At 42.0% G+C, this 25,504-nt stretch overlaps 1 protein-coding gene across 1 annotated transcript in view; it reads right to left on the reverse strand.

Annotated features, from left to right (window-relative positions):
* The window catches only part of LOC311304850 (dynein regulatory complex subunit 3-like), a gene marked incomplete at its 3' end in the record, with an annotated part of 45,171 nt that extends 25,525 nt beyond the window's left edge, over nucleotides 1-19,646 (reverse strand). The window contains exon 1 of the mRNA XM_084432194.1: nucleotides 19,354-19,646. The remainder of the gene's footprint in view (nucleotides 1-19,353) is intronic.
* Between the last annotated feature and the right edge of the window lie 5,858 nt (nucleotides 19,647-25,504).

The following is a 25,504-nucleotide window of genomic DNA, read 5'->3' on the forward strand; positions in this document are numbered from 1 at the left end:
TGCTCCTGTGAAAGTCAGGAAGAAGAGTGGCAGACAAAAAGCACCTTGGAGAAACTCAACAACAGTGCAAAATATGAAAAGACAATGCAGAAAAGCAGAGCGCATGTGGCGGAAGACAAAACTTGTAGTCCATTATAACATCTACAAAGACAGCCTTCATGCTTTCAATATGGAACTAGGCAAAGCTAGACAGACTTTCTTCTCAAATATTATAAACAGCAATTTAAACAACACACGCACTCTTTTTGCTACTGTAGAGAGACTGACAAACCCCCCAAGCCAGATTCCCAGTGAAATGCTCTCAGACAGCAAGTGCCGTGAGTTTGCGTCTTTCTTCTCTGAGAAAATCAATAATATCAGAAAGGTGATCAGCACATCCTTGACTTGCGCTGGGGTCAGACAAATCAAACCACCTGAGAAAGTAGTTACTATGTCTGATTTCAAAGAAATTGATGGCAAAATTTTGGAAGAAACCGTACAGCACCTTAAAACATCAACCTGCGCTCTTGACACACTTCCCACATCGTTTTTCAAAAGTGTGTTAAACAGTTTAGAAGCAGATCTTCTAGAAGTGGTAAATGCCTCACTTCTCTCTGGGAGTTTTCCAAACTCCCTGAAAACTGCAGTTGTCAAGCCCCTCCTGAAAAAGAGCAATCTGGATAAGACCATATTAAGCAACTATAGACCGATCTCAAATCTTCCTTTCATAGGTAAGATCATTGAAAAAGTTGTCTTCAATCAGCTGAACAAATTCTTATGCTCGAATGGATACTTTGACAATTTTCAATCTGGTTTCCGACCGCACCACAGCACAGAGACAGCGCTCATAAAGATAATAAACGATATTCGCTTAAATACTGACTCAGGCAAATTATCAGTGCTGGTACTACTCGACCTCAGTGCTGCATTTGACACTGTCGATCACAACATACTTCTGGGCAGGCTGGAAAACTGGGTGGGGCTTTCTGGGATAGTCCTAAAATGGTTCAGGTCATACTTAGATGGGAGAGGTTATTATGTGAGTATAGGAGACCATAAGTCTGAGTGGACATCCATGACATGCGGAGTCCCTCAAGGCTCAATTCTTGCGCCACTCCTCTTCAACCTGTATATGCTCCCAATGAGCCAAATAATGAGAAAGAACCAAATTGCTTACCACAGCTATGCAGACGACACACAGATTTACTTAGCCCTATCGCCTAACGATTACAGCCCCATTGACTCCCTGTGCCAATGCATTGATGAAGTTAACAGTTGGATGTGTCAAAACTTTCTTCAGTTAAACAAAGACAAAACTGAAGTCATTGCGTTTGGAAACAAAGATGAAGTTCTCAAGGTGAACGCATACCTTCACTCTAGGGGTCAAACAACCAAAAATCAAGTCAGGAATCTTGGTGTGACACTAGAGTCAGAGCTTAGTTTCAGTAGTCATGTCAAAGCAATAACTAAATCAGCATACTATCATCTGAAAAATATTGCAAGAATTAGATGCTTTGTTTCCAGACAAGACTTAGAGAAACTTGTGCATGCTTTCATCACCACCAGGGTGGATTATTGTAATGGACTCCTCACTGGCCTTCCCAAAAAGACCATAAGACAGTTGCAGCTCATACAGAACGCTGCCGCCAGGATTCTGAGCAGAACCAGAAAATATGAACATATCACACCAGTCCTCAGGTCTTTACACTGGCTCCCAGTTAAATTTAGGATTGATTTTAAAGTATTATTACTGGTATATAAATCATTCAATGGCCTAGGACCTCAATACATTGCAGATATGCTCACTGAATATAAACCCAACAGATCACTCAGATCACTAGGATCATATCAGCTTGAAATACCAAGGGTTCACTCTAAGCATGGCGAGTCCGCTTTTAGCTATTATGCCAGCCGCAGCTGGAACCAGCTTCCAGAGGAGATCAGACGTGCTCCTACAGTAATCACATTCAAATCCAGACTCAAAACACATCTGTTTAGCTGTGCATTTACTGAATGAGCACTGTGCCGCTGTTCTTCCGACTGTTTGTACTGTACTGTATTTTATTTTTATTTTTATAAACTGTTTTAATTATTCTTATTTCTTTTTATTATTTTAATTTATTCTATGTAAAGCACTTTGAATTGCCATTGTGTATGAAATGTGCTATATAAATAAACTTGCCTTGCCTTGCCTATCATCTCACTGTTACATTTCATTGTGTGTCACTTTGGACAAAGTACGATGTATAATAGTTGAGAAAGTTGAAGTAGTTAGTATTAGTACTAGCAGCAGCAGCAGCAGCAGCGGAAGTAGTAGTAGTAGTAGTAGTAGTAGTACTTGTTGCTAGTTTTAATTATAGTTTTAAACTTCAACAGAGTATACACCTTCCAGGAAGTTAACATTTGTCAATGGAGAGTGGCCAGACTCTTTTTGTAAATGAAATGAAGTACGAGAGTCTGGTAGGACCAGGCTAACCTGTCTTGGCCACTGCCTGGAAATCATCCTAAGGGTCTGCTCCAAAACCACCTCAGTTTGGAATACTAAAATGACAGTGGAATAATACATTTTGAGTACTTAAAAACATCTGACTGTTAAATTCACTTTTTTGTTTTATTTTTATTAGAGATCTCAATACAAAACAATGTCCACACTTTCATTGATATTAGGCTTGTTTGAGATGACCAAAATCTGTGCAGAACCGATCACCGGTGATCAGCGCGAGATGCATGCCGGTTAGAAATGTGTCCGAGTGCGGTCCGCCTTTCTCTGATGTCATTCTGACGTATGTCAAACCACCGACTGCGCTGATCAAAAGCACGATGGGAAACGACTTGCTGACGACACAGCTTAATGTCCATTGGCTTAAACAACTGTGATGGAGCCTATTGTTCTCTTTAAAAAAAAAAAGATTTTAAAACTCTGATATCATGTTTTATGTGTAGTGTTGTGGAAATTCTTTTCTCAACTTTTCTCAATAATTGTAAGACAGTAGGATATCTCAAAAGGTTAAAGATCAGCTTTATTTCTTGCAAGAAAGGCTGTTCACACATCAGTCAGAGTCTGATATGAGAAGCGCCCCGACTTCTGCTTTTTGCCCAGCTTATATACACAAAACACATCCTGGTCTGTCTCAAAAGATCGCCTTAGTTACCTTAAAAGGAAATGTCTCTCGTTCGAGATCTCTGGTCTAACATAAATTCTATCTAGACAGAACAATATCGCGTCTGAAAAAGTTTCCTGTTTTTAGCTGCAGCTTTTTCACACATTTTGCTTATCTCTATTTCTATCCAAGCTGCGCACATACTTTTCACACTTGAAGTACAACAATAGGTCACTTTGAGTACACATAGTCTCTTTGCTACTAAGTCGTCTATCACCCAGGACATTTTGTTCCTGCAAGCTTATATGATTATATTTCTTTAAATGCTTATGAGTGAAAATAAATATTCAACGTTAACACAAGTTGCACACATCTGAAAGTAAAAAACACATCTAAATGTAAAATTTCCAATACAAATCCACCCCATGTTCATGTCACATACACACAATTTGACATTTACTTCTCCATAATCATAGTAATTTACAACAGGTAAATTTTCCCATGGTCATTTAATTTCTTAGTCAAACTCATGTTCGCTCTCGTTCTCGTATACCTCATCTTCAGGCACTGTAACCTCAAACTCATCTTCTTCCCAACATTCTAATTCTAGCAATCTAATTCTATTTTCAGAAAAAACTAATCATACCATAGTACATTGCCTTTTAACTTTGAATCAAGTTTCATTATCCTTTGCTAAATTTCGAATCACATTGATCTATTAGGCCTTTAACAGGCTGATACCTGCTGATTAACCATTTTTCGTACCCTATTTTGCTAGCTTTTATTTCAAGTAGGCTATTGTTTTACTTAGTCAGATCTATTTAAGGATCTGTGTAATAAAATCTAACCAAAAAGTTCTAAAATACTTTCATTTTTATCCTTAACACAAATATCAATAATTGTATTACCTTGTTTCAAACAATGTCATTAATTTTAAAATTAACTCTCACCCAGCTGTTGCCATGAGAATAGATTTAGCTGCTGATGTGCCATATAATCATTAATCACCTATCCTAAAATCCTATTTTTCCAGAATTAACCGATGGACATAACATGTCCTGCCTCTATTTGTTGGCAATGCGGAATAGTTCATAATGGATCCATTGATCCAGATCATTAAATCTGTAACTTCATTTTGAATTAAGAAAGCTTTTTAGAATTTTGCTTTACCGAGCAAATATTCTATTTCACTGAAATGTCTTAACTGTTTAGTTTCATTTTAGTTTAAATTTAACATTTCAACTGTGTTAAATTCAAATTCAAAAGTGTTACATTGTTCTTGGTCTAGGTTTTAACTTTGTGCCCCCTACATAATTATTTTTAATTCGTTGAAGACCTTTCTCAACAAAACAAGTCCATATTTCATTTATGGAAGCCTGGCTAAATTAGCAAGCACTGTTACTGTATTCCTAGATAGACTAGACCCGCAGTCACCTCTCAGATATCAAATACAGACATTAGACAATACATGAAAGGAAAATTTCAATAATCAACTGGTAACTTCTTTAACTAATAATAATCCAGAAATTAAATATGTTTCCCAAAATCAATCTCCTTTTGAAAGTTTTTCTTTTGCTATTTTAACAAATGGAAACACCTAAAAAATATTTAATTTAGTCATTAATTAATCGCTATAGAAGTTTACCCAATTATCTATTCGGACCTAGTCCAGCAAAGTAACTTATCCTCTCTTATTAGAGAACAACTATTACAACTATACATTTTTTTTAGCATCTACGATATCTGAATTAGGGTTCTAAACCCCTCAAGTTTCTTCAAAAATAGTCCCTAGATTATTTTTATCTTTACAGTAATGTACCTATTTAGAGTCCTTATACTCTACAGAATTAAGAAATTTTCCTCTTCTTAATTTACGAGTACCTGAATGTACCTATTAATTAGTAATTGTTCAAATCATGAGATCTATATCAATTCTCAGTTGCACAGTTTGATTGAACTGAATAAAAACATCAATTGACATAACACACAATTAATAGTCTAGATGGAAATAGGTGTCCACGCGCACCCCCTGGCTTTTTTTATGCCACCTGATTTTTTAAAATCTTTAAAGTGTCTATTTTCAGAATCTGCCAGGTACCAAGCTGAAATAATGTCCCAAAGGCTTCATTTTTAACCCTTTGCGGAACCCGACCGGAACTCGTAAAATAAAAAACTTATATAGAAAGTGGCTTAACATTTGAAGTAAACGACATACAGAGACAAATGAACACATTTTCCCATACAATTCTGACCCCAGGAATTTAATGGAATGGTTATTTTTAACATTTGATAACATATTGACCCTATTTCTGGACAAAAATGTGTAGAGGATCAACTATATTTTCATTTTCTGAAGCGCATAGGGTGATTTCTTTTTCACAAACTGTTATTTCTTTATCATTCAAGTGTCTATTTTAAAATTAAATTGGGTACCAAGCTGAAATAATGTCCAAAATGCTTTATTTTTAACCCTTTGCACCAAACCCGAAAAATCGAATGTGATTTAAAGTGCCATAACTTTTGATGTAAACAACTCACAGAGACAAATGGACACATTTTTCCATACAATTCTGACCCAGGGAAATTGTTATTTGTTATATTTTACAACATCTTGACCATCTATGGTCAAAAACAGCAAAAAAAGCTAATTTGACACCATTTTTATTATACTAATAGCAGGCTGAAATGGGGTTTATTTGAACCTTTTACTGCACCTATCCTGAACCTTAAGAAATTGAAAATAGCTTTACTTTTGAAGTAAACAAAACAAAACAAAACAAAACAAAGCAAATTAACTTAAAAAAAAAAAAATCCAAAAAGGTCCAAAAAGTTGACTAACTGCCAGTTTGGGAATGTTGGGGCTTTGCAGTTGGCAGTTGTGGTACCTACAGATCGCCATCTCACACTGCTCTCTCTTTTGGAACAATTTCAGTACGTATTTGAAACTATAATTAAGATATACCTTTGTAGTCATAACTAAGTCATAAGTCATTTTTCAACAGTTTTTACTATAATCACAGGCTTTCGGAAAGCGAGAAGCTATCATATCTGCACAGTATCCGAGATATGAGACTCTGTTAAGCAGCCAGTTCACCATACCGCAAGATGGATATTTGTGAACAGATTCCATTTACATTAGAGGACTTGCCTTTGGATACAATTGGCTATCACCAATACTGCTATAAAAGCTTTACAGGGAAAATAGATTGTTTACAAGTGTCAAAGGCTTCTACATCTGGTGAATCATCATCATTGAAAAAGGACTCTCTGCGCCATGTCAAATCTCTGTCAATTCAATCCGAAGGAGCTCCAAGAAGGTGTTCCTTCTTGTTTCCCAATCAGTGACAAAGCAAAATTCAAGTTCAAGGGCAAGACTGAAAAGCTTACAAAGTTTCAGAGTTGGAAACACAAGTAACTAGCCTGGAAAGTTATTGAACCTAGGGCACAGGAATTAAAGAAGAGGCTCTTTATTGCAAGGTTTAGGACAAGGACCTTTTTGCAATGGAAGCTAAGTATCATCTATCATACAGAAACAACTTCAACACAGAGTACCAAACCCATGAGCATGGAAGGGAGAGAGCAGAAAAGGCAGCAGACACAGCCTGCAGGCCCAGAAGATAGCAGCACATAACAAGTCGTATTGTGTGGTAAAAGATTTACATTCTTAGGAATGTGATTGAATGCAAAGAGGTTGTCCAGCTAAGACCCATGTACAACTTGTACATGAAGACATTGGAAAATAACGGTCATTGGAAACGAGAACGGTCACTTCATATTGCATAGCTAATACGCAGTGGGAAACTCCTTTCCTCGAGCTAATAATTTAAAACACAGTGCAGCTGCACAGCGAACACAGCAGAGCGTCTAGCTCGCCCATTGGCTGTGCTGCGGCAACTGCACAACCTTTGGCGCGCTCTGACGTGTTTGGCGCCAAGTCATCTGATTGGGTCGCACGTCAGAGCGCGCCTAAATGGGCTTGGCCTTAGTCTATAAAGGAAGCCCATTCTGGCCAAATAGCAGGTTTAAATCGACTTAAGTGACAAATCCCAACAGATTGTAATAGTGCGGCAGGCTACGCAATACTCGTTCCCTTACTCTCAGGGAACCGAGGTTACATTAGTAACCGAGTACGTTCCCTTTCGAGATCGGTCACTTCGTATTGTAACGCAATGTAAAATGCTGCACTATTAGCAAGTGGCTGCATACAACTGGATCCTAGGGAAGCACCCCGAGGCTCACAGAAACAAGCCATAACAAACCCCAACATAGTGACAGTAACCAGACATGAGTCGGGTTTCATGAATAAGGGGCTGGAGTATAAGAGCCGGGCTCGCTCCGAACATAAATCCCTGGACAATTGTGCTAATGGACAGTAATAGGTAGACTGATAAGATCGTACCCTAGCTGGAGTACTGATGATGCAGCGGCCATGAGACCGAGAAGCCTCTGAAACTTCCTGAGGGGCATGCACGCACCTACCCTGAAGGACCCCTTATAGAGAGAGCGCACTCTGGTGTGAGCCGCGCTCTCATCATTGTAGAGTCGATAACTGTGCCCAGAAAGATTATGTTCTGGCTGGGTAACAGTTTGCTCTTGGAAAAATTTACCCTGAGCCCCAAGCATTCTAATAGATGAGGAGCATGGATCTGTGTGTCAATAATTTGGTCTTCGACTGACACATAATGAGCCAATTGTCGAGATAGTTCAGCACGCGCACTCCGTTGCCTCAGGGGAGAAAGTGCTGCGTCCATGCACTTTGTGAAAGTACGGGCTGCTAGAGACAGACCGAATGGTATGACTGTGTATTGATAAGCCTCCCCCTCGAAGGCGAATCTCAAGAATGGCCTGTGATGGGGCGTTATCTGAATGTGAAAGTTAAGCCCAATTTATACTTCTGTGTCAAACTTACGCTGTAGCTACATCGTAGGCTGTGTTTAGCGCTTACCCTTCGGCATACCCTGACGAGCACCTCTCCAAAAATGTAACACTTGTCAATTCTTTGCGGACGCAAGCGCTGTGATTGGTCTGCTAGAACCCCTCCCTCGGGTTTCACATGGTCCCTCTAATTCTATCGCCCCCTTTTATAGCAGATTTTGCACGTGAGCCACACCGCTTCTCACCGAGGTCTCGATAACCACCTGAAACCGTGAGGGTCTGCGAGGGAATTGGAGCGAGTAACCTCGCTTTATAATGTACTGTACAAAACCCATTTCGACACTCCAGGGATGGGTTGTGAACTGCTCTGGATCTCCAGCCAACAGCAGTGGGCGGGCATAGATGGGCGGCAACTGCTTCTTCGAGCGGAGGCAGCTTCTCATAACCTTTTTCTGCTGCGCCGTCAACAGATGAGAGCATGGCGGAAGTAAAAGCACTCGTGCGTGCTGAGTACGGTGCACACCATGATTTTGTGAGGTGAAAAAAGGCGCTGGCTTGTGACAGGGGCCTGCTGGTGCCCAGGCAGAAACCATCCATCCAGCCTGCTTCTGGGTGGCTCCTCAGGCGAGGCCCATTCGAGACCGAGGTCTAAAACGGCCGCAGTGAGGATACTCAGCATCTCAGCAACCGAATTAGTTCCGGTAGCAGCAGCGCTAGCACCAGACTATGAGAAGGCGCGTCCGCAGTGTTGAGATGGACAGGCTCTCACAGTGAGATAAGCCCACAGCAGAGAGTGCAGCTTCAGTGTGGGTGGGTCCCAGGCACGTGGCGTACTCTGAGTGCCCATCTTCCTTGTGTATGCGTGCTCCGCACAGGATGCACGAGGGGCGAGGCATTTGAAACAACATTCGCTAAATTTGACTCTTTTAGAACTGAGTGTCGCAGCGGCGAACACAACAGTAGCAGTAAAAGGATATAGCGTTTTTCTCGCCGGATGGCCTCAGGAGAGCAGCGACAGAAGAGAAGCGGCTATGAGGTGAGTTGAAGTCGCTGTCTACTGTGCACCTAAATGGGCGTGGCCTTAGTCTATAAAGGAAGCCCATTTTGGCCAAATAGCAGATTTTATCTCTTTTAGCGACTCTTCGCGTCTCTGACCTCCTCTGAAGCTTTCGCTGTCGAAACAAGCAATAACAGCTAGAGCAAGCCTTGCATACTCTGACGTGTTGGGCGCCAAGTCATCTGATTGGGTCGCACGTCAGAGGCGCTTGGCCATAGGTTGTGCAGTTGCCGCAGCACAGCCAATGGGCGAGCTAGATGCTCTGCTGTGTTCGCTGTGCAGCTGCACTGCGTTTTAAATTATTAGCTTCAATATTCTCAAGGAAAGGAGTTTCCCACTGCGTATTAGCTATGCAATATTTGCAATACAGGCTGCAATATATGTTTGATGACCAGCTGACCTTCACAGATCACATTTCAAAGACAGCTTTGCACTGCACAACATCAGGAAGATCAGGCCTTTCCTAACTGAGCATGCAACACAACTTCTCGTCCAGGCCCTGGTCATTTCTAGGCTTGACTACTGCAATGCTCTTCTGGCTGGACTTCCATCATGTGCAACCAAACCTCTACAGATAATCCAGAACGCTGCAGCTCGTCTTGTCTTCAACGAGCCCAAGAGGGCCCACGTCACTCCTCTGTACATCTCTCTGCACTGGCTACCTCTCACTGCTCGCATCAAGTTCAAGGCATTGACACTTGCTTACAGATCTATCACAGGCTCAGCTCCCTCCTACTTTCACTCACTACTACGAGCCTATATCCCTACCAGAAGCCTACGATCGGTCAACGAGCGACGTCTCGTGGTTCCATCACAGAGAGCCACAAAATCACTTTCCAGAACATTCTCATTCACAGTTCCATGCTGGTGGAACGCTCTCCCCACCCTCATCCGGAATGCAGAATCCCTGACAACCTTCAAAAGACAGCTGAAAACCCATCTCTTCCGTGAGCACTTAACTGCATAGATATAAAAAAAATAAAAAAAAAACTCCCCTTTCCCTCTAAAACCTCACTTATCGGGCTTATGCTACTCTGAATAATGCCTGAACTTCGTATCTTGAGCACTTCTTGCGTTGTTTTCGTTTTTGCCTCTTCATGATGACTCGCTTAATCTAGTCCTAATTTGTAAGTCGCTTTGGATAAAAGCGTCTGCTAAATGACTAAATGTAAATGTAAATGTAAATGCAATATGAAGTGACCGTTCTCGATTCCAATGACCGTTATTTTCCAATGTCTTCATGTACAAGTTGTACATGGTTCTTAGCTGGACAACCTCTTTGCATTCAATCACATTCCTAAGAATGTAATCCTTTACCACACAATACGACTTGTTATGTGCTGCTATCTTCTGGGCCTGCAGGCTGTCAATGTTGTCTGCTGCCTTTTCTGCTCTCTCCCTTCCACGCTCATGGGTTTGGAACTCTGTGTTGAAGTTGTTTCTGCATGATAGATGATACTTAGCTTCCATTGCAAAAAGGTCCTTGTCCTACACCTTGCAATAAAGAGCCTCTTTCTTTAATTCCTGTGCCCTAGGTTCAATAACTTTCCAGGCTAGTTCCTTGTGTTTCCAACTCTGAAACTTTGTAAGCTCTTCAGTCTTGCCCTTGAACTTGAATTTTGCTTTGTCACTGATTGGGAAACAAGAAGGAACACCTTCTTGGAGCTCCTTCAGATTGAATTGACAGAGATTTGACATGGCGCAGAGAGTCCTTTTTCAATGATGATGATTCACCAGATGTAGAAACCTTTGACACTTGTAAACAATCTATTTTCCCTGTAAAGCTTTTATAGCAGTATTGGTGATAGCCAATTGTATCCAAAGGCAAGTCCTCTAATGTAAATGGAATCTGTTCACAAATATCCATCTTGCGGTATGGTGAACTGGCTGCTTAACAGAGTCTCATATCTCGGATACTGTGCAGATATGATAGCTTCTCGCTTTCCGAAAGCCTGTGATTATAGTAAAAACTGTTGAAAAATGACTTATGACTTAGTTATGACTACAAAGGTATATCTTAATTATAGTTTCAAATACGTACTGAAATTGTTCCAAAAGAGAGAGCAGTGTGAGATGGCGATCTGTAGGTACCACAACTGCCAACTGCAAAGCCCCAACATTCCCAAACTGGCAGTTAGTCAACTTTTTGGACCTTTTTGGATTTTTTTTTTTTAAGTTAATTTGCTTTGTTTTGTTTTGTTTTGTTTTGTTTACTTCAAAAGTAAAGCTATTTTCTTAATTTTCAAGGTTCAGGATAGGTGCAGTAAAAGGTTCAAATAAACCCCATTTCAGCCTGCTATTAGATGGTGAAAATGGTGTCAAATTAGCTTTTTTTAGCTGTTTTTGACCATAGATGGTCAAGATGTTGTAAAATATAACAAATAACAATTTCCCTGGGTCAGAATTGTATGGAAAAATGTGTCCATTTGTCTCTGTGAGTTGTTTACATCAAAAGTTATGGCACTTTAAATCACATTCGATTTTTCGGGTTTGGTGCAAAGGGTTAAAAATAAAGCATTTTGGACATTATTTCAGCTTGGTACCCAATTTAATTTTAAAATAGACACTTGAATGATAAAGAAATAACAGTTTGTGAAAAAGAAATCACCCTATGCGCTTCAGAAAATGAAAATATAGTTGATCCTCTACACATTTTTGGCCATTTTTTGCTATTTTTGTCCAGAAATAGGGTCAATATGTTATCAAATGTTAAAAATAACCATTCCATTAAATTCCTGGGGTCAGAATTGTATGGGAAAATGTGTTCATTTGTCTCTGTATGTCGTTTACTTCAAATGTTAAGCCACTTTATATATAATTTTTTTATTTTTCGGGTTCCGGTCGGGTTCCGCAAAGGGTTAAAAATGAAGCCTTTGGGACATTATTTCAGCTTGGTACCTGGCAGATTCTGAAAATAGACACTTTAAAGATTTAAAAAAATCAGGTGGCATAAAAAAAGCCGGGGGGTGCGCGTGGACCCCTATTTCCATCTAGACTATAATTATTATGCCATATTAGCGACTCTGAGGACTCGCTTGGCACTGTTCAGCGAGACTGCGCCCACACCTGCTGTTGTGACGCGCCGTAAAAAGCGCCGCGCTCAGCGAATCCAGTGCTGCGTTCCAGTCCACTTTTAGACACGCACTTGCGAACTTCCCTAAGCACTTCCCCTTGGGGGAATCCCTGCCGCCATTTTGAAGTGCGTTCCACTTCGTGAAGTGGACGAGGGAAGTTTATATGGACAGACCCTCGTTCCCTCGTTTTTGACCGAGGGAGCGAGTCTGCTTCAAATGTACACTTCAGGCACCTATATGTCCCACAATGCAGTACGATTGTGACGTCACCACATATCTCATCTAATCACCACCACAACAGACAACTCTATGATATATTAATTATATATATTTTTTGTTTAAAACAACCCAAACACACATAAACATTTGGATGCTGCATTAAACAAATTCTTAAAGGAAAAAAAAATGTAAATAATAAATCAACTCCACAGCTGATTCCAAGTGATCAAGGGCTTAGGACGTTCCAGTTCAGCCCATTGCAGTTTCCGCCAGTAGTGGGCACTCGCAATGACGTACATCCGAGTGAACGAGACGGAGGGAAGTTTGCGAGTGAAGGGCATGACAGTTTTGGACTGGAACGCAGCACCGGAGCCCTCTCCCAGCCGTCAAAGCTCGCCGGTGCGCCCGCCTGCTTCTCCGGTTTCATCAGCTTCACTTCCGGACGGACAGCGGCCGCGGTCTGCCGCCGCTTCTGTCGATGACGCTGATGAGATCTCGCTCATCCGGCTGCCGCCCCGCCCCGCGTGGCCCGCGGCAAAAGATTGCGTTGAAGCCAGAGGCCCCGAAATCGTCCTAGCACGCCTAGGAAAGCGACGGTGTCCAAGTCCCGCTGTGGCCGGACTTCCACCAAAGCTTGCCGCTCGTCCAGTTCCAGGAAATGTGACTGGTCCAGCGTATTTAGCAGCCAACAAGCCGGTTCCATTGCCCGCTTGCCTGCACACAAAAGCCGTTTTTACGGCTACCCAGATAAATCCCTTAAAGAGTGTATTTTCTGGTGTCCTGGCCACGGCCGAAGGTGTTTTATGTGTAGAAAAAATGCCCACTACTCAGTGCCCATTCCTACACACAAGCACAGCCCTTCACACAGGGCTCGCGCACATAAAATCGACTCAGATCGATTGCGCTTCAAATGTAGCATGCGTGCCCACTACCCAGTGCCCACAAACGCTACTTCCCACATGTCTCACGGTCCCTGTAAATACAGGACCAGTATGCATATGCTCTGCTCACGCGAGCGATGCTGTAAAGGTGGTGTATCTGCCCGCTGTTCTGCGCCCACGCCCACACACAGACATGAAACTAGCCCAGCCCTCCCCCTCTCAGCTAGACACTGCAGAGGAGTCGAGCACGGGCATTCTGCCCGCTGTTATCAGCGCGCCCCCTGCCTCAGATGTCATGAGCGCGACATTTATGTCGCAGCACACAAAAGCCGCTGTATCGCGAGCCGATCAGAGCGTGCTTCGCATCCAGCCCCTAGCTACTCGCGCACCTGCGTGGGAAAAGCTTCCCGGGGCTATTCGCTGCAGTTTCGCCGACGCCCTCGCCGCTTCATGGCGCGCGTCGAGACCACGGTAGAATCAGAAGTAGCTCATCTACTTCGAGCCGAGATTCTTAAACTGTTGAGCAAAGGGGCTATAGAACCCCTATCTCAAGCTCAAAGCGAAGGGGGGCTTTACAGCAGATACGTCCTGGTGCCCAAGAAAGACGGGGGTCTCAGACCCATACTAGATCTGCGGCAGCTGAACAGAGCGCTTCTGAAGCGCCAGTTCAGGATGCTCACAACCAGAAAAATCCTTGCGCATGTCCGCCGAGGGGACTGGTTTGTGTCAATAGATCTAAAAGACGCGTATTTTCAAATACAGATAGCGTCACGTCACAGGCAATTTTTGAGATTCGCCTTCGAGGGCCAGGCATATCAGTACACAGTCCTGCCTTTCGGCTTGTCCCTGGCACCCCGTACATTTACGAAGTGCATGGACGCAGCGCTCGCACCCCTCAGATTACGGGGCATACGAGTGCTGAACTATCTGGACGACTGGCTGATTCTAGCCCAATCTCACTCAGAGCTCGTAGAGCACAGGACCATTTTACTCGATCACCTCGAGAATCTCGGTCTCGCAGTGAACTGGGAAAAGAGCTCGCTATTCCCCAGACAGATTATATCTTTTCTGGGAATAGAGCTGAACTCGCTGCTAATGACAGCACGCCTGTCATCTCAGCGCACGCTGGACATTCGGCGCGCAGCCGGCTCGTTCCGCTGCGACGCGATAGTCCCTCTCAAAACATTTCAAAGGATGCTCGGTCTGATGGCCTCAGCATCTTCAGTTCTCCAGTTGGGCCTTCTGCGCATGCGCCCACTGCAGTTCTGGCTCAGAAAGAGAGTACCACGCACAGCGTGGGCCTCCGGTCGCCTTCGCATCAAGGTCAATCAAGCGTGCATTGCAGCCTTGAAACCTTGGAAGGCAAAAGACTGGTACCAATCAGGTGTAAGCCTGGGGACTTCCTCGAGAGTGATGGTGGTGTCCACGGACGCATCCACCTCGGGATGGGGAGCGCTGCTCGAGGGCAGACCGCTTTTTGGCCAATGGTCAAAGCGGGAGAAGCTCTTACATATCAACTGCCTCGAAATGTTGGCAGTGAGCAAAGCGCTCACGCGCTTTTGTCCCCTCATAAAGGGACACCACGTCCTAATACGTTCAGACAACGTCTCAGTGGTGTCCTACATAAATCGCCAGGGCGGCCTCAGGTCCCTGACTCTGTACAGGCTAACCAGGCGCCTCCTGATATGGGCCCTCTCGCTGAGAGCAGCGCACGTGCCAGGGCTCCTAAATATAGGACCAGACAGACTGTCCAGGAACCAGGTTCCGACAGGGGAATGGTCTTTGCACCCACAGACAGTCCGGCTGCTGTGGGAGAAATTCGGCAGAGCGGAAGTAGACCTGTTCACGTCTCAAGAAAACGCTCACTGTCCAGAATTTTTCTCGAAGAGCAAGGACGCGCTGACCCACCAGTGGCCTCGCCGTCCTCTCTACGCTTTTCCCCCCGTCTCCCTCCTGACTCAGGTGGTAGAACGGGTCAGGGAAGAAGGATGCTCAGTGCTGCTTGTAGCCCCACTTTGGATGAGCCAACCTTGGTTCCCAACTGTGATGCAGTTAGCAAGCACCGCCCCGTGGCCAGTGCCTCTGAGGAGGGATCTCCTCTCTCAAGCCAACGGCTCGATCTGGCATCCTCACCCAGAGCTGTGGTCCCTCCATGTGTGGGCCATCAACGGGTACCCGCTGACCTCCCACAGGGAGTGTTAAACACTATCACACAGGCCAGAGCTCCGTCTACGCGACGTCTCTATGCCTCAAAATGGTCAGTGTTCTCTAGCTGGTGCACAGCTCATGGTGTGTCACCCCTGCATTGCGGTGTGACGGAGGTTCTCTCCTTCCTACAGGAGCTGTTGGATAAGGGCAGGTCCCCTTCCACGCTCAAAGTCTATGTAGCGGCCATAGCAGTGTTCTCTTCAACCACGCTTGGCCAGTCTATTGGAAGGAACGATTTAGTCATTCTCTTCCTTAGGGGAGCTAAGAGACTGAATCCTCCCAGACCTCCCACAGTCCCTATATGGGACCTTTCTACGGTACTGGAAGCCATGAAAGGTCATCCATTCGAGCCCTTGCAGAAGATCGATCTTAAACACCTGTCTTTCAAGACGGCGTTTCTTCTGGCTCTCGCTTCTGTGAAGCGCATAGGGGACTTACACGCGCTCTCAGTAAGCGCGACGTGCATGGAATTTGGGCCGAATGACTCTAGAGTTATACTCAAACCTAAGCACGGTTATGTTCCTAAATCCCTCAATACACCGTTCAGAGCACAGGTCATCTCCCTGTCTGCTCTGCCGGTCACTGAAGGAAATGTGGACGAAAGCTCCCTTTGCCCAGTCAGGGCGTTAAGAGCTTATGTGTCTCGCTCGTCTGTTTTCAGACAGACGGAGCAGCTCTTTGTTTCGTTCAGCGGGCGTTCTAAGGGACTAGCCGCTTCGAAACAGACCCTATCCAGATGGGTAGTGGACGCAATAGCGCTAGCTTACACAACCAGGGGCATGCAGTGCCCGCTGGGTGACAAAGCGCACTCCACGAGAAGCATGGCTTCATCGTGGGCCTGGTCAAGTGGGATTGCCTTGCAAGATATCTGTATGGCGGCAGGCTGGGCCTCTCCGTCTACATTTATAAGGTTTTACAACCTAGAGGTTCCCGCACTACAGGCCAGACTACTGTCTGTCTAGTATGGCCAAAATCTCATAACTGGCGCTGTCAGTTATGCAGCTATTTGAGTATTGCAATCCTTGCTCTATGCTGCCATAGGGAAGATGGTGGCTAACCCCCCCTCTCTTCCAGGATTCCCTGTGAGTCCCCTGGGTGATTATGTACTGTATGAACTCCGGGCTGTCGCCCTTGAGTCTATAGTATCAGATCCCAGCACGCACGGCGTTTTACAGTAGGTTCCCCTAGCGTATTCTACGCAGTACGAGAGAATCTCTCGTAAGAGAACGTACTTGGTTACTAACGTAACCTCAGTTCTCTCTAGGGAGAGGAACGAGTACTGCGTATCCTGCCGTGCCTGCACGCACTCTGGTTGCTTCGACTATGAAAAACCAGAGATATAATGCCTGCGAGCGGTATTTATAGACCTAAGCCACGCCCGTCTCGGCGGGACGTGACGCAGAGGGCGCGAAGCGCCCTCATTGGGTCTGACGTCACTCTAGGTCTCGCTCGATAGGCTTAAGCAGTTGCCAGCAGACCACCCAATAGGCGCGCGAGCTGCCTCGCCTATGTCTGTATGCTGCCGCAACGCGTTTTACATTAATACAAAATTAAGGATAATTTTTTGGCTTCAGTATTCTCGTGGAAAAGGATTTTCCCCTAGCGTATTCTACGCAGTACTCGTTCCTCTCTCTAGAGAGAACCGAGGTTACGTTAGTAACCGAGTACGTTTTCAGTTCCTCAATCTCTAGTTCAGACCATTTTTCAGCAAAAATTTCATCTGGCTCACTGCTAACATGACATGTGCAATGCAAATCACTTTCTTCCATGAAATCATGGTCAGGAGGCATCCTATTTGTGGCTTTGTTTTGCAGACCACACTGAGGAGTGCTCCATTCAAAAACATATAATGTTTCAGTTGGCATTCGCACCATATTCATATCAGCAGTGAGGCCACTGTCATCACAATACAAGTTCAGCTTCAGTTTACACATCAAATCTCTTCCCCGAAGATTACAAGGACAGGTAGTAGTTACAAGAAAAGCATGAGAAAATGAGTGATCACCAATCTGACAAGACAAATCTGCTGTATATGGTTCCTTTACCAGATGCCCTGTGGCACTTCTGGAGGTTGTCCATTTTCCAGATAATACAGTTAAATCAGGCAATTGTTCATTTTTAATTACTGAGTTCTTCACTCCACTGTCAATTTAGAACTTAATTTTCCTACCCTCGATACTGATATCAATCATTGGTAATTTTGCAAATGCTTTATACCAAAAGTTCAGTGTCAGCAAGCATATTTTCTTCATTGCAAGGAGCAGAAAAAGAGATAAGATTAGACATATTTACCACCTGGGAGTCAGACCCTTCACCGTCGCTCCCCTCCCCCTCCTTCTTTCAATCTCCTTGTGGCTCTGGTGGCTGTTGGAATCCTCTCTTCTTTGGAGGATCCGGACAGTCATTTCTCCAGTGTCCTTTTCGCCCACAATTATAACAAGCTTCAGGGTCCATTGCGGGTTGGTCACCCATTCCACGTCCTCTTCCTCCTCTGCCTCGTCCTCTTCTGCCACCTCTTCCTCCTCCTCTTCTTCTTGAGCCCATCTTCAGCAGAGCCAGTTGAGTGTCTTTGTCAGTCTTTTTCTGTTTGTTCTTGGCTTGGTCTCTCAGCAGCTGTTGTTGATGCGTTGCGTGTCGCCGGATTTCTTCCAGCCGCGCTTGGTGGTGCCCCACACAAGACGTTTTGACCTTTTTCCCTATTTCAGGGTCCAGACCGTCCAGAAAAAAACAGTTTTCAGATATTTTTCATACGTACTTATCTTTGATTGTCTGGCCTGTGCTTCTCTTTGGGTTGGTGAACATTTACGAATTTTGGAGATGGAGGAGTGTAGTCTGGAGGAGCAGAGGGCAGGGTGATCGCACCTAGCAGGCTTCGATGTTCAGGGTGTCTTGGTGGTCTTGCTTGCAGACTCGTTCCCTCTTCTTCTTTGTCTTCCTCAGGATCTTGACCTCCCATTGCTCCTGGTTGTCTTTGTGGTTCGTGGAGGGCCACTGCTGGTGGTGGTTGGTAGGGGGAGTAGGGAGCCGGACAGCGGTCGTCCTCAGCCAGGCGGGTTTTCATCTCATTTCCTCGGAAGAATTAGAAACAGAGTTTAGTAAAGTTTTTTTCTGGCTTCCTCTGCCTTTGTCTCTCTACTATTTGCACTCTCTAATGGTGCTAATGCTGCATTTATCTGTTTTCTTTGTCTGGTAATTGCCTCATTTAACCATACATCTATAATTCGACCATCAAAGTCATAATTATCTTTATATGGTTCTTTTCTTTTTGGACTTGTTTTTTGTCCAATTTTCCTTTGTCTTTTGCAGATGGCTTACACTCAGACATTAAACACACATTAAATCCGTACAATTTAATTAACTGTGGTATCCTATGATGCCACCCCGTTCCATTTTTCTTGGTCATGGAACAATAATTCCCTTTTGAGAAATCCACTGTCTCCAACTCTTTATCATTAACATTACCCATTTTGCACTAATTTTACTCAACAGTATTTATATTTGCGTATTTAAATTCTTCAGTATTTATATTTGCGTATTTAAATCCTTTCCCTTCACGTGGTCACCACGTACTATATTCACTGTGTTAATTCTTTCCCCCAGCATGGCCACCACGCCTGCCTAAATTCGTCAATCTAGGACTTTCAAAATGCCCACATCCGTCGATGCTAGGTCTTTTTCCCAAACAAGTGCCTTCTCAAATGTTTGAAAATTACTATCAGGCTTATTTCAAACTGCACCTTGTCTAGACGTTTGAGAAATTACTATCAGGCTTATTCTCAAACTCTGGCCCTTCTGGGAAAACAATTAACACCTGGCATTTGAGAAATTACTATCAGGCTTATTCTCGAACCCTGTTTGGAAATGACTTTCAGGCTTATTCCAAAACCCTGACCCTTTTAGGAAAAATATTCAATACGCAAATAATTTTCTTATTTACCACGTAAATAATTTTCTCTCACCGTGCTTTTTGCAGCTTGGTTCTTTATTCGGGATCGCGTCCACCTAGGCCTGCCGTGGTGTCTACAATTCTCCCGTCCCTTGCAGTTTAGCGTCGGGGTATCGGAGCCAGAGACTTCTTGTCTTTGGGATGATCAGTCAATTGCTTCGTCCACGGAGGTCATCAGTTTTGCGACCCCTTCCTCGTCGCCATTTGTCGTGGAAATTCTTTTCTCAACTTTTCTCAATAATTGTAAGACAGTAGGACATCTCAAAGGTTAACAAAGATCAGCTTTATTTCTTGCAAGAAATTGACATTCACATACAGAGCGCATCTGATATGAGAAGGCCCCGACTTCTGCTTTTTGCCCAGCTTATATACACAAAACACATCCTGATCTGTCTCAAAAGATCGCCTTAGTTACCTTAAAAGGAAATGCCTCTCGTTCGAGATCTCTTGTCCAACTTGCAGACGTGATAGAACAATATCACGTCTACTACAAGTTCCTGTTTTTAGCTGCAGCTTTTTCACACATTTTGCTTATCTCTATTTCTATCAAAGCTGCGCACATACTTTTCACACTTGAAGTACAACAATAGGACATTTGAAGTACAAAAGGTCACTTGAGTACTCATAGTCTCTTTGTTACCCAAAACATTTTGTTCCTTCAAGCTTATATGATTATATTTCTTTAAATGCTTATGAGTAAAAATAAATGTTCAACGTTAACACATCTAATTGTAAAATTTCCTATACATGTCTCAAGCTAACGTCATATTGATGTCAAATACTAAATGTGAATGAATGTGTTGTTGGGTCACAATCTCACTTCTAAATTGTCGTGAGGTATGGTGGTCTAAACCCAGCTATGAGACAATGTTAACATCTAGGCAAACAACATTCCATTATTAGATGTTGTTGTTTTGTTGACTGCACATCATGGTTACTAACCAAAACACAAACGTCAGCATGCTAATGTACATACATCTAAAATAGGATACAGGCAACATTAGACAAATTTGATACGATTTCAGTTATGGTGTTGGGTAAGATAAATCAATGTCTCAAATAACCCAACTTCAAGCTTCCTGTAAGCATGGCTCTTTATTTTATTTAAGGTGATAGTTCAGATTATCCATAGATTTTCTGGTCCATGCAAGTGTAATAGATCAAGTTGACCCAGTGTGTTCCCTGTCAGAAGAACAAGCTCGACTTCACCAGGAATGTGCTGATCTAAAATGAATGAACTACCTGCAAGCAAGCAACTGAAAGACTGTTGTGCGCACAACAACACACATTGGTTCGGGATTTATTAATGGTTTATACTTATTTCTACAATTATATAATGAATCCTAAACCACCTTGTGTTGTTTTGCATTTTTTTATATAAATATATCAGCTGGGTTGCTGCTCAAAATTATGTTGTTTGCAGGTGTATATTCATTTTGGAGCAGCACACTCCCAGTAAGGTGTTCATTCTCACAAGAGAAAATGGTTCAAATTGGGATGATCTACATTATGGAACAGCAAATACACTGTGTGGGTGAAATGTTTAAGTTGTGCCTTTTGGTAATGATCAAAATCTCCTAATACAGCAGTTTGTCAGCGACTAATGAATACAGGTAGTGACAGCGTAACAGTAATCAACATCTGTATAGCATACGTCAACCACCTGACAAAAGTTTTAGCTGTTTTATCAGGGCTACTTATCAGGTGAGCTGGACCTCATGACACTGAAATTTTGGTTATAGCGTTTATAACACATGGCCTTAATTTGGATTCCATGAGACACAGACATACATTGCACCCATAATTTATTTATCAAGTTGTGCTTCATAACAGTGCAGCTGTCAGACAAACGCAGTAATTATTATTAGTATACAATAATGATGATAATATGAACAACAATAATAATAAAATCAATTTAGCCTATTGACATGTGTAAAAACAAATTGTAGAATGTTGCAGGTAACCCCCCAAAAAATTTGAAAGTAATTCCTAACCAATCACAGTTAGGCATCAATTTGAAAATAATTCCTAACCAATCACAGTTAGGCATCAAAGACCTCACGTTTCCTCTCCAGCTGTTGGGCACTGCACACACAGTGCACACATTTCAATATCCTGACACACCTGCTGTGGACGATGAGTGAACAGAGGTAAAGAAAATATAAATAGATATTGGTGTTTATTCGGGGGTTTTTTTCTCGTTTTTTTTTTTCTCTGTGAGGCAGCAATGGATTTTTGTGAACTGGCGCGATTCTCCACCTACTATTTAACTACCAGAGTAGGCCTACCTTTAATAATGTAGTTAAAAGTGACTTAAATATAATAACTGTATATAATGTAGTACAAGTAGTGATAGGAATGTCGCCTCAGCGCACATTTTTCTGACTGAACTGCACGTGCGCGGCTGTCCGGTTCGCTGGGGGTACCGCTGTTGTTGAGGGAGTCGGGGAAACGTGACTAGCACGTGAAATAAATGCATTTATTTATATAAATTTTACGGAGCCCTCCACATGACACGCATAATAGTGGCCATACGTGTCCTTTGCCGTGGATTCTAGATCACTTTATTGTGTAAAATGTGCTAGTGGGTCAATTTAAAGGGTCAAAAGATTTTCGACATGGCAATTTTAAAATACAAAAAATAATAATATCTATTGCAATTGTTCTAACATTAAGACTGTTGTGTACACATAAATACTGAGTGTTTATTCATATAGATGAATTGGTCGTAGCCTTAAAAAATGTCATGTGGTGCGACCGTGATTTATCATTTTATTTCCTTAACATGCTTAACAATTTATTTTTTTACGAGTTCTGGTAACACTTTACAATACGGGTGCACTAATATGCATTAATTCATGCACAGATAATCATGAGTTAATGTATGACACAATTATTACTGCATCAGCAACTAATATGGAGTCTAAATGATTAATACTGTAGATGAATTAATATATGAATAGTAATTAATTAAATCTGTCATAATGTATTAATTACATAATAATATATTTTATTAACTAATAGTGTCAATTAATGTGTTCATTACCACAATAGGTCAAAGCTAATGATTTGCAAAGGTATCATTATGTGTCCATTAACTAATTGTTAAGTAATATGTCATAGTAAAATCCATAGTGTGGATGTCAAAACCAAAATGACAAATTACAATTAGTTAATCATTTGTCTTAAGCTGTAAATTTACTCTCTGATTTTTGTAGCCCCCCGGCAAATTCAGAAGCCCATCTCAGAAAAGCAGACCAGACCACCTTCTCAGGGAGGACCATCTCTCCAAACAAAACAAAGTTGAAGATCAGGTTCACCTGTTGATCAGCAATCTACGCAAAGTCAACCAACACATGGGAAACATTCCCCGTACCCAATCCCAGAAGCAAGTAAGTATATAGTAGTAGTTGTGTGTGTATGTGTGTGTAGAAATGTCAAATCATTTGAATGGGTTAGTGTTAAAAACTTAGACCCACTTAAGGGCCCATGTCATCCTCAGTTATAATATAAGGGAAAAATATGATTTGTGCATTTTACTTTTGCTTTCAAATTGGCGCCAATTGCTTGAATGGTGGGTTCATTATTGATCTTAATGTAAAACAAAATAATACAGTACAATGACAAACTTGCTTAAATAGGCGCTTTTACATTTCGTTTTCAAACCTAAACCGGTGTGATCGTACGTGCGAAAGGGTTAAATGAAATAAATTTAAAGTATTTCCTCCAATCAGTCAGTGTAAAAGCAAGTGTGTTAAGTTTACTGACTTTGATGTCATCTAGCTAATCGCGCTAATAGGCTTCTTTTAGTGATCAAAAATGCTAAAATATATACTGCAATTATTTAAAACTACATAGATAGATAGAAACGTTATTGATCCCCTTGGGATGTTTATGAGAACATGTCACATTATGAAAATATACACTGGACATGACTTTACCTGTTAGCTGTCTTATGTTTCCGATCAGCCGTTCTGAGAAGTGTGAGAAAGGCTAAGCTCAGGGGAGGGGTGGTATGATATTGGGGAAGGCAAAGGTTTGGGAGTGCATTGCAGCACATTTGACACATTTTACCTCATAACAAAATACAAACTAAGTAAAAGTAGCCTGATAATATTAATAATAATAACTTAATTATTAATTAGTTAATAATAGTTCATAGTTAAAAACAACTATTTTTGCAATATCTAAGCAGTTTCTTCACATGACATCTAAAATCTGAATATGGCATTGAATTGCCCATGTAGGAAAACTTACAAAAGCACATTTATTTCATGTTTGTACCTTGTTTAGTCAAAAAGATATACTGAAAAATTTATTTCAGCCTGGCGGTGGCGGCCATTTAGAATTTCTCAATTTTGAGGGATTTTGGGACATTTTTGAGCTTCATATACAGCAGATTTGGATTCAGCACCCCTTAATACCCCTAGAAATGTTGTACAATATAAATAATCACAAAATGCCTTCGGGGTTCTGATTTTGTGAAATTTGACCCTGTCTAGTGGGGAAAGTGCACTTTTTGTTCGTTTTTAAGTAGAGGTGGGCAGATCGATCCTAAAATATCGATACTTCGATACTGACGTGGTATCGAAAAGGATCGATCCTCACATAAAAATATCGATCCAAATGTGTGTTTTTTTTACCAGTAATTTTTATTAATTTAGCACGCAATTCAGTGCGTAAAATAAGCTTCTAAGTGGAAAAATAAGCGAATGTTAGCAGAAAATTGTGTAGGATAGAACTTTTTCTCCTAGTCATCTGGATACAAGACGAAACCAATCAATCACAGAGAGCGTTCGATGCTGGTGCTTCACTGAGCTCACAGGCACGTTTGGGAAACGAAGCCTTGCTTAGATGACAGAAACAATCGGGAGTTATTTTGCAATAAACAAAGCAAAAGTGTATATAACGGTTCAAAATGTTGAGGACAGTAAGATTTTTTTTTATGAAAGTAATATTTTTATTCAACAAGGATCGATGCATTAAATTGATCAAAAGTGACAGTCAAGGGTTTTTCACTGTTAAAAAAAATCTACTTCATATAAATGCTGTTCTTTCAACTTGGTTCATCAAATAATTCTGCATCATGGTTTCCACAAAAAAATATGAAACTGTTTTCAACATTGATAATAAGAAATGTTTTCTGAGCTGTAAATCAGCATATTAAAATGAATTATCATCATAACTGGAGTAATGATGCCGAAAATTACGCTTTGATCAATTGAATAAATTACAGTTTAGTATGACATAGAAAACAGATAGCCTATGTTAAATTGTAATATTACAGTTTTTACTGTATTTTTGATCAAATAAATGCAGAAGAGAATTAAAAATCTTACAGACCCCAAACTTTTGAACAGTATAGTGTACAATAGCACTTTTACTATAATTAGGGTAGTTTTGTAAAAGTCACTGACTAATAATTACAGGCGAGTTGAGAGCACAAATCACAAAATATTTAGTAGTCATGAAAACGTTTTCAGATTTAGCATATTAATGATGCATTCACCTCATAAATCATGACACACTGCTCTAGCACAGGAAAGTGCATACAAGTTCAAGTGCATGCTTTTAAAATTAAAAAGTATTGGTATCGGTATCGATATCGGCGATACTGGCCCTGTATTTACTTGGTATCGGATCGATACCAACATTTGGAGTATCGCCCACCTCTATTTTTAAGGAAAACGCAGAGTGTGTGTTTTTGTAATAGCTTTTTGATTTTAAAGGGCCTATTGACATGAGACCAGTGCAGTTCGGTAGGGGGCCTCAGTGGGCATCTTTAACAACCTCTCCTTTACCCCTACTGGCTGAAATGGGTATTGCATGTCCAAAATTAACATTCTTTTTGTAATAGCTTTGTCCATCAGTGAGACAGAGACATCAAACCAGTGTCATTAAGTAGAGGAGGACAGGGGACAACTTTCACAACCTCTATTTTTACCCCTACTGCTCTACTTTCACCCCTACTGGCTGAAATGGGTATTGCATGTCCAAAATTAACACTTTTTTGGTAATAGCTTTGTCCAACAGTGAGACAGAGACATCAAACCAGTGTCATTAAGTAGAGGAGGACAGGGCTTGCCTTGCCGTTTTAGCAGCAATAGTGTTTAAATAATTTTTGGCCAAGTCGTTTAGGAGGTATTGCCATTTTTCAGCGAATG

Source organism: Rutilus rutilus, assembly GCF_951802725.1.
Source record: "Rutilus rutilus genome assembly, chromosome: 1".
NCBI lineage: Eukaryota > Metazoa > Chordata > Actinopteri > Cypriniformes > Leuciscidae > Rutilus > Rutilus rutilus.